This window comes from Solanum lycopersicum, chromosome 5 (genome assembly GCF_036512215.1).
Source record: "Solanum lycopersicum chromosome 5, SLM_r2.1".
In the NCBI taxonomy this organism is placed as follows: domain Eukaryota; kingdom Viridiplantae; phylum Streptophyta; class Magnoliopsida; order Solanales; family Solanaceae; genus Solanum; species Solanum lycopersicum.
Genome location: NC_090804.1, coordinates 31,656,461 through 31,664,879, shown reverse-complemented (window position 1 = coordinate 31,664,879; position 8,419 = coordinate 31,656,461).

Below are 8,419 nucleotides of genomic sequence, written 5' to 3'. Positions count from 1 at the left end.
ACCACCTTGAGTCCAAAACGGCCCACGGCCTAAATGGACGTTCATACTTATGTTTATAAATGTGAAGGACGTATACATCCCTTAAATCGCTAGGCCTACCCTTGGCACAAAAGAGTCACATATCTGTTAAAAACGCGTAATGTTTGTTTATGTGTTATAACTGCTTACGTGAATATGTTGTTTATCCAGAGATATTCTAGCTCACTCTTCTTCAAATACTTTTAGAACCCGTAAGCACAATATCAAGTCACTATCAAAAGTGCGTCCAAACATTCTTCGAGTCTTTAGTTTCCAAAAAAAAAATATATATATAAAAAAATTACTGCTCTCATATTTGAAGAAGATTCATCATTTCAAATCAAAAGAATTTTGAGAAATTTTATCTTTTTCGACTCTTACAAGGAAATTAGAGTTACATCTCAATCAAAAATCAAAGTACGGTAATTGAAAGATACCGTCAACTTTGTCTCGACTCAAGTCGATATTTTTTATTCACTAATCCCAAAGTCAAGTAGATAAATTTCTGTCTATTTGGTCATTTTTCTATATTGGTGAGCCAGTTTATCTCCTAATAAAGCAACTCTTATATGTTTACACCTATATGTGATATCTTGCATTATTCACCACCTTCAGGCACTAACACATTGGTCTTTTGAGTTTTTTTTTCATTTGACAGGTATTTAAAACTGATTTGTGTTGGTAAGTTGGTTGATCATCCGTATTTCACAAGGTCCAAGGCCCCTAAAGATTCCTTCCCCGATCAAATTTGCAAAAGGAAAAGACAGCAATGGGGGATAACAATGATGAGATTGACGTGAATGATATTGTCATGGCTCAACCCGCCGCCGCTGATAAAAATGAATTGATTATACAGTTGAACAGATTGCCGAAATGAGGGTCGAAACACAAAGAATGCAAGATTTGCCTAATCCGATTTCATCCTTCAACCCTCCAAGAGATGGAAGACCTCCACTCCACTTCCCTCCACCAAGCACGGAACGGGTTCAGAACCTTCCCTCCAACCCCACTCAAAATCCTCCAACCATTGAATTAACTACCCCCAATCCTTGTCACGCTACATCGTGTCAAGCACCACAACATCCTCAAAATACTAACCTTCAAATCCCCCAACTCCCTCAAAACCAAAATATGAACAATGCTCAAACCTTCCCCCATCTTCAAAACCAAAATACCAATCCTCAAAATTTCCCCCAAAATTATCAAGCCACTCAAAATACCCAGAATCACTCCATTGTTCCACCCATACCTCAAAATCCTACTTTCCAAATCCCGACTTCAAATGAACCTTATGCCAATTGTTCCGAGCTTGGTCACTATAAGGAACAGGAGAGAGAGTGGAGGTTAAGAGAAGAGATAGTCAAGGTGAATATGAAAGAAGAGATCAGGAAAGCCATGAAGGAGTTGCACTACATTTCTGAAGTCGATGGATTAAGCTATAAGGATTTATGCATCCATCCGAATCTCGACCTTCCAGAAGGGTTCAAAGTGCCAAAGTTTGTCACTTTTAACGGAACAGGAAATCCCCTAGCACATCTGAAAGTTTATTGTGATCAACTCGTGGGAGCTGGCAAAGACGAAGCATTGTTGATGCGTCTCTTCGGTCGAAGTCTAAGTGGAGAAGCTCTGGAGTGGCTTACATCACAGGAGCTGAAACAATGGAAAAGTTGGAGTGCACTCGCAAAGGATTTCACGGAGAGATTCGCCCCAGATCGCTACTACTTGGAGAAGATAAAACAGAAGTCTACAGAAAATTATCGAGAGTACGCTTTTCGTTGGAGAAAAGAGGCCGCAAGAGTTCAACCTCCAATGTCCGAACGTGAGATCACTGAAATGTTCATTCGTACTCAAGAGCCTGAGTACTATGAAAGAATGTTGTGTATGATGGGACGAAAGTTTGTCGAGATTGTCAAAGTGGGAGAAGCTTTGGAAGATGGTTTCAAGACTGGAAAGCTCACCAAATTTATCGCATTGCGATCTAATGGAAAATCTGCCAGAATTACTGATATGGATAAATCAAAAGGAAAAGTGGAGGAGGTAAGTATGATCACAACTACTCATATAAGGTCAGCTTCTCAAAAGAAATATCAAAACCATAATGCCGATCGGGAAAAATTTCCTCGCCCAAAATTTAGGAAGGCTCCTAAGGTATTTACACCATTAAGGGAATCTCAAACTCAACTTTATGAAAGGTTGAAAGCAAGGGGTATGCTCTATCCTATAGAAGGAAGACCAGCCAACCCTTTGGGACACGACACAGAGAATTGTTCAACTCTGAAGCACAAGATACAAAACATGATCAACAACAACTTGATCAATATTGAGGAAACCACCTGAATGGATGACATATTGGATACTCAAGAGTGAGTACAAGACATTTCTGAATTGAGTCGTTTGAAGATATCCATCATCAAAGGTCGAGAAAAAGAATGCCCAACATTGCCAAATTTTGCATATGAAGTTTTGTTACCTTTCTTTTGAAAATGTATCGCACATTTCTCGGTTGGAACTACGTTCGACCTGAATTCTCAAGAATGAGATACGTAGGCGGTCTATGTCGGCCTCGGTCGTTTCATTATCAAAACTTCCTATTTTGGTTAACCCTTGAGAGGGGAACTACGTTTGACCTGATTCCTGCTCCAATGGGATACGTAGGCGCCACAACGGCTCGGTCATATACCCAGTAAGATTTTCATTTCTCTTCATAATGGAAACTGGGACAGAATTTTTGAGAGGATCTCAAAAATTCATTGGAAGTTGGACTTCTTTAACAAAGTCAAAACAGAAGACCAAAATTCTACGGAGATTAGCCTTGGGTGGATCTCAAAAATTACGACAATCTAGCTTGCAACTGGGACAGAATTTTTGAGATGATCTCAAAAATTCCACAAATGTCATTTGTTACTTATTGAGGTAAACTAGAAAATTTTTGAGGAGGGGCCTCAAAATTCCAGAATGAGCAACCTCAGAGTTAACAGAGCAAGTTATGAGAGTTCTTCTATATTGTAGACCGGGACAAATTTCTGAGGAGGGTCCTCAAAAATTCCATCAAATATGTCATATAAAGGACGGGGCGAGCGTGTAAGCCAACCGCAAGAAGGAGCATGGAGACAAGACCAACACAAATCAGTCTTTCAAACTAAGAATTTTTCTTTGGATGCAGGAACATTGAAGTCACAAAAATGGCTATATAAAGCTGTCAAGAATGACAAAAGGCGTCATTGCACCCTCCGTGGACTCATCAACAAAACCTAGAAAATCTTCCATCTCATTTATCTGTATTTCTTTATATTGCCTCGGGTGATTTATAAACAAGTTTCTTTTTATCTTGCAGGAATATTAAGGCCGAACACTGATAGATTCTTTCAAAGTTGAAAGAAACAAAGTGCAGGAGGATTGCTAGTTATGAGTCATGATCAAAGTTACCGTTGCACTCATCATAGCTTAATCTAGATAAGCCAAATGACTCAATCTTGTTCCTCGACCTCACTTTTATTCTTTACTTCATCATTGATACTAACGTTTGGTGTCGAGCTTTGCAGGTGATAGTATTGATATAGTGAAGTCGTATTTTAAAGCGACATCATTTTGAAGATGATTAAAGTGACACTAACTTAGAAGTATTAGAGGAGAATTTGTCGAGTCCATCACATCAGAAAGATGATGGTGACCACAATATCTCCTTGAAAGTCAAAATTATCGAATCGTTGCAAGTTTTTGATAAACAATTGGATATGACTACAACAAACTCAAATTCTGCTGAGTTTATCAAGGAAGACGAGAGTGTCTTTATTTTTAATGCGAATGAATCAAGTCATTCGCCTCGATAATTCTTTCTTTTAAAGAACAGAATCATAGTCGCGACGTGCATGGGCGTCAATTTAGTTTTTAGTATGTTTGTCGCGTAGTAATTTTGGCGTACTTTGTTTCTTGAATATGTCAGAGTCATAATTCTTATTTGTTGGGTATCCACCCCATAAGTGGATTATATGTTTTGATTGGCTAATCAAAGACTTTAGCATATAGTTTGTTGGGCGATCCACCCCATAAGTGGTTCGTATATATGCTTTTCCATTTCAGGTTTCTATTTTTGAACCAGTTGGAATATTATCGAGCATCCACCTTGTTACAGTTGGAATATTATCGAGCATCCACCTCATTACAGTTGGAATATTATCGAGCATCCACCTCGTTACAGTTGGAATATTATCGAGCATCCACCTTGTTACAGTTGGAATATTATCGAGCATCCACCTCGTTACAGTTGGAATATTATCGAGCATCCACCTCGTTACAGTTGGAATATTATCGAGCCATCCACCTCGTTACAGTTGGAATATTATCGAGCCGTCCACCTCGTTACAGTTGGAATATTATCGAGCATCCACCTCGTTACAGTTGGAATATTATCGAGCATCCACCTCGTTACAGTTGGAATATTATCGAGCCACCCACCTCGTTACAGTTGGAATATTATCGAGCATCCACCTCGTTACAGTTGAAATATTATCGAGCATCCACCTCGTTACAGGTTGAATATTATCGAGCCATCCACCTTTACAGTTTGAATATTATCGAGTCGTCCACCTCGTTGCAGTTGGACTATTATCGAGTCATCCACCTCGTTACAGTTGGATAATTATTGAGCTAGCTAGCTCGGTACGAAGAGCTCCCAAAGAGGAGAAAACTATCTCCAAAACTAGTGATTTTATGAGAGCGGGAGGTTGTTCATCTCGTTTGTGTCAGGATGCTTAGGAATGTGTTTGTTTATTTCATGCCATTCCCAACAATATGAAATTTACAAAAGTGTCTAGCCAGATTCAAAGGTGAATCAAACAGGAATCTCAACGACTTTCACGATTTCTGTAGAAGACGCTATTTGCATTACGTTATCAAGACAAGATAATTATTGTCAATCAAGACAATGCATTACCCCAGAAGAGATAGTGATTATATTATTGTTCGTTATTATCGATCAAGTCGATATATTGTTTGGAGGTCGTTTTGCCGTTATTATCAACACAGACGATATAAATATTCATGCATCGCGGAGAATCATGTGTTGCCGAAAAATCATGCATCGCGAAAATCATATACTGCTGAAAAATCATGCATCACGGGAGTCATATACTGCTAAAAAATCATGCATCGCGAAAAAGTCATGCATTGCGGAAAACCATGCATTGCGAGTCAGCAATTATGCACGACGAGAAGATCGCATGCCTCGTCAAAATTTATACATCGCTAGAAGATTTCATGCCTCGCTGAAATTTAGACATCGCGAGAAGAATTTATACCTCGTTGGAATTTATGCACGACGAGAAGATTCCATGCCTCGTCAAAATTTATGCATCCGAGAAGATTTTATGCCTCGTTGAAATTTATGCATCGCGAGAAGAATTTATACCTCGTCGAAATTCATGCATCACGAGAAGAATCCATGCCTCGTTGAAAATTTACGTATCGTGGGAAGATATTCATGCCCCACAAGAGGACATACACGGATAAAGAAAGGGAAATTGTGTATCCCAAGAACAACATTTATCAATCGGCCTCAACTGCATCTTTTATTTTGATAAAAAATAAACATCAAGAAGAGCGTCGAAGATGACGACAAAAGAGACATCAATATAGCATCAATATTTACTTTTTATTTCGACGTCAAGTATAGAGTACATTGAAAATTATATTGCAAAACACAAGGCATAAGCTTTATTTGTTGGATGCCAGACCGATCGATTCAACGTCGATTTGAGGAGAACAATAAAGTGTCGACACGGTAAAAAGACATTGTCTCCCATCCTAATTGCATTTTTAAGCTGACGAGTTTTATCTCAGTCTTTGTCGAGAGCATCCAAAAGGATGAATTCTCCGAAAACCACAGGTGCAGACGACATCAAAAAGGATGCAGCACAACGTGGAACTTTTTCTTAGCAGCGAACAGGGACACAGTCCAAAGAGGAGTGTCAAACTCTTAGGACGCGAGCAGAGGAGCGACTTCCACCACAATCGAACCACCCTCTCGAAGCATGCGGGTTTTTCCTTAGTTCTGTCAGTTTCAGTCTCGCATCCGAAGGTTTCGATTTATCGGAAGCAAGTTTCCAATCTGAGTGACAACGCGCCAAGAGTTTGGAAATTATGTCCGTGTAGGTTCTTAATTATGGGTGCGAAGCGCGCCACATTCATGGCTAAGAGGTTACAAGCCTCATTTTCATACTCGTTAATTTGTCACTTGTCCAAAACCAAAGGTTATCTAGCATAATAGATTTCCTTTTCCACCGGTTGAGTCGAACTACACACAGCCTGATTCCAAAGGTTTAAGGATATGTAGGCGGATTCAATGTCGAAAACTCGGCTGTATTCCAACATTCGCTCTCGAATTTTATTCTCGAGCATTCCGGTACCTTCATAATTCGGTATCGAGATGGCTTTTGATTCTTTCACAATTATGCGGTAAATCCAGCGTATCGAACTACAAGTGGCCTGAATTATCATATAGCCTAAGATATGTAGGAGACCCGTTTCAAGGGTTCGGCCATAATTCCTAAACTCTTTGTCAAATCCCTCTTAAAAAAATGCGAATGGAGTTGGTCAAAATTGGTTCGGTCAATTTCATTTTCCTCGAGTTGCTTGCATCAACCCAAGTAAAATGAGGGACAGTTGTTGACACCCAATTTTGACCCGCGCCGGTATAAATTAGTTTTCGAGCATCTTAAATTTCCAAACAAGTTAAAATAATTAGTTTTATAAATTTTAAGGAAAATATATAAAGTTCGCGTTATTTTGAGTAATTTTGTCATTTCTTATAACTTCTAGATAATATATATATATATATATATATATATATATATATATATATATATATATATATATATATTACATAATTATGTATATATAATTAGTATATCTTATGATTATTCAAAAAACCATAAAAAATATATATTTAAATGTTTTATCAAGCTAGTTTAATTTAAAATTATAATTATACTTTTGAATCACTTTTACGATTTCTATAATTATTTTACTAAATAAAGAGGCTCGTGATTAGTTGATAGAAATTCGTTGGTTAAGACTTGATCAAATTTTGTCATGTTTTCCCCTTAAACATTCCAAAAGCGAATTTGGGCCTTTTCCAACCTACCAGCCCACTTCAAATTAATTTCCCCTCAACCCACTAAATTAATATACCCACTTCCTCCCTTTCCCAACCCCAAATCACGGCCCATTTTCCCCATTTAGTTCCCAATCAACACCCAGGCCCAAATCCCCCAATCATTCCCTCAACTCCGGCCCACTTCTCCCTCTTTCAATTTCTAAACCCGGTGGCCCACTCCCTTTCTTCTACTCAGCCCAACTCTCCCATAACCCGACCCAACACCTAACTCAAAATATCTCCCAGCCCACTAAACTAACCCGACCCAGCACCCGCCTGACCCGGTCCCGACCCAAATTCCCAATCCCCTTCCTTCTTCCCCCACACGATCCCCCCCCTCACACAGAAAACGCCAAACTCCACAGAAAACCCCTCCCCCCTGACGCGACAACCCAGCAGCCGCTTCTCCCTCACGCTCTCCCCCCTTCCTTCTTACCCTTATCTCACGCGTCTCCCTGCCTCCGTCTCCTCACGCTCTCTCCTCTCTCTCCTCCTCTCTTGCACGTGACTCGTACGATAGTATGCTCGCGCAGGCCTGGCAGCCGAGAAAGCTGGAAAATCTTGTCGTTGGTGGCGAGATTGCGCCACGTTGCCTTGCAAGGACGATGAACTGATCTAGGACGTCCACTCCCTCACACTCCCGTTGAGAATACAACATCTAAATGGGATATTCCCTCAAGCTTCGGATAGGATTTGGGATTTGAATTCAAATCTGGGGTTGCAAATACGATTATACCCTCGTCTGTTTTCTTCAGAGAAGCGCCTATATATAAACCTTCCTCCCTCTTCAGATTGGGGGTTAGAAATTGGGGGTTGGGAAGCTTTGAAGAATTTTTGTGTTTTGTCCGTTGCCGAAGAACAGTCCTAGTTCTTCAACTGTTCCTGCGCATTTCGGAAGAGCTAATCGACTCCTCGGCTTCCTTTCGTCACTTGGGTGTTCGTGTTTTCGTCTGGGGTGGAAGTCGTCGCCGCTCGCTGCTCACCCGTCCCTGTTCGCTGCTCCTCAACAGGTAATTCCCCTTTGCCTTTTACTACTACTCGTCTTCTTTCATCTCGAAATGGTCTCCTCTATCGCTCGTTGTTTTGTGAGTTGCTGTTAATCTTGTCATGAACGTTATTGCGATTCGCTTGGGAGTTCTGGTTCTGTTTTCTGCCTACTTAAATACTAGAAAGATTGCTTCTCTCTGTTGATTCGAATTTGTCGTTTAGCTGCTAAGTCTTCAAATGGATCCTTGCTTCATTTGCATT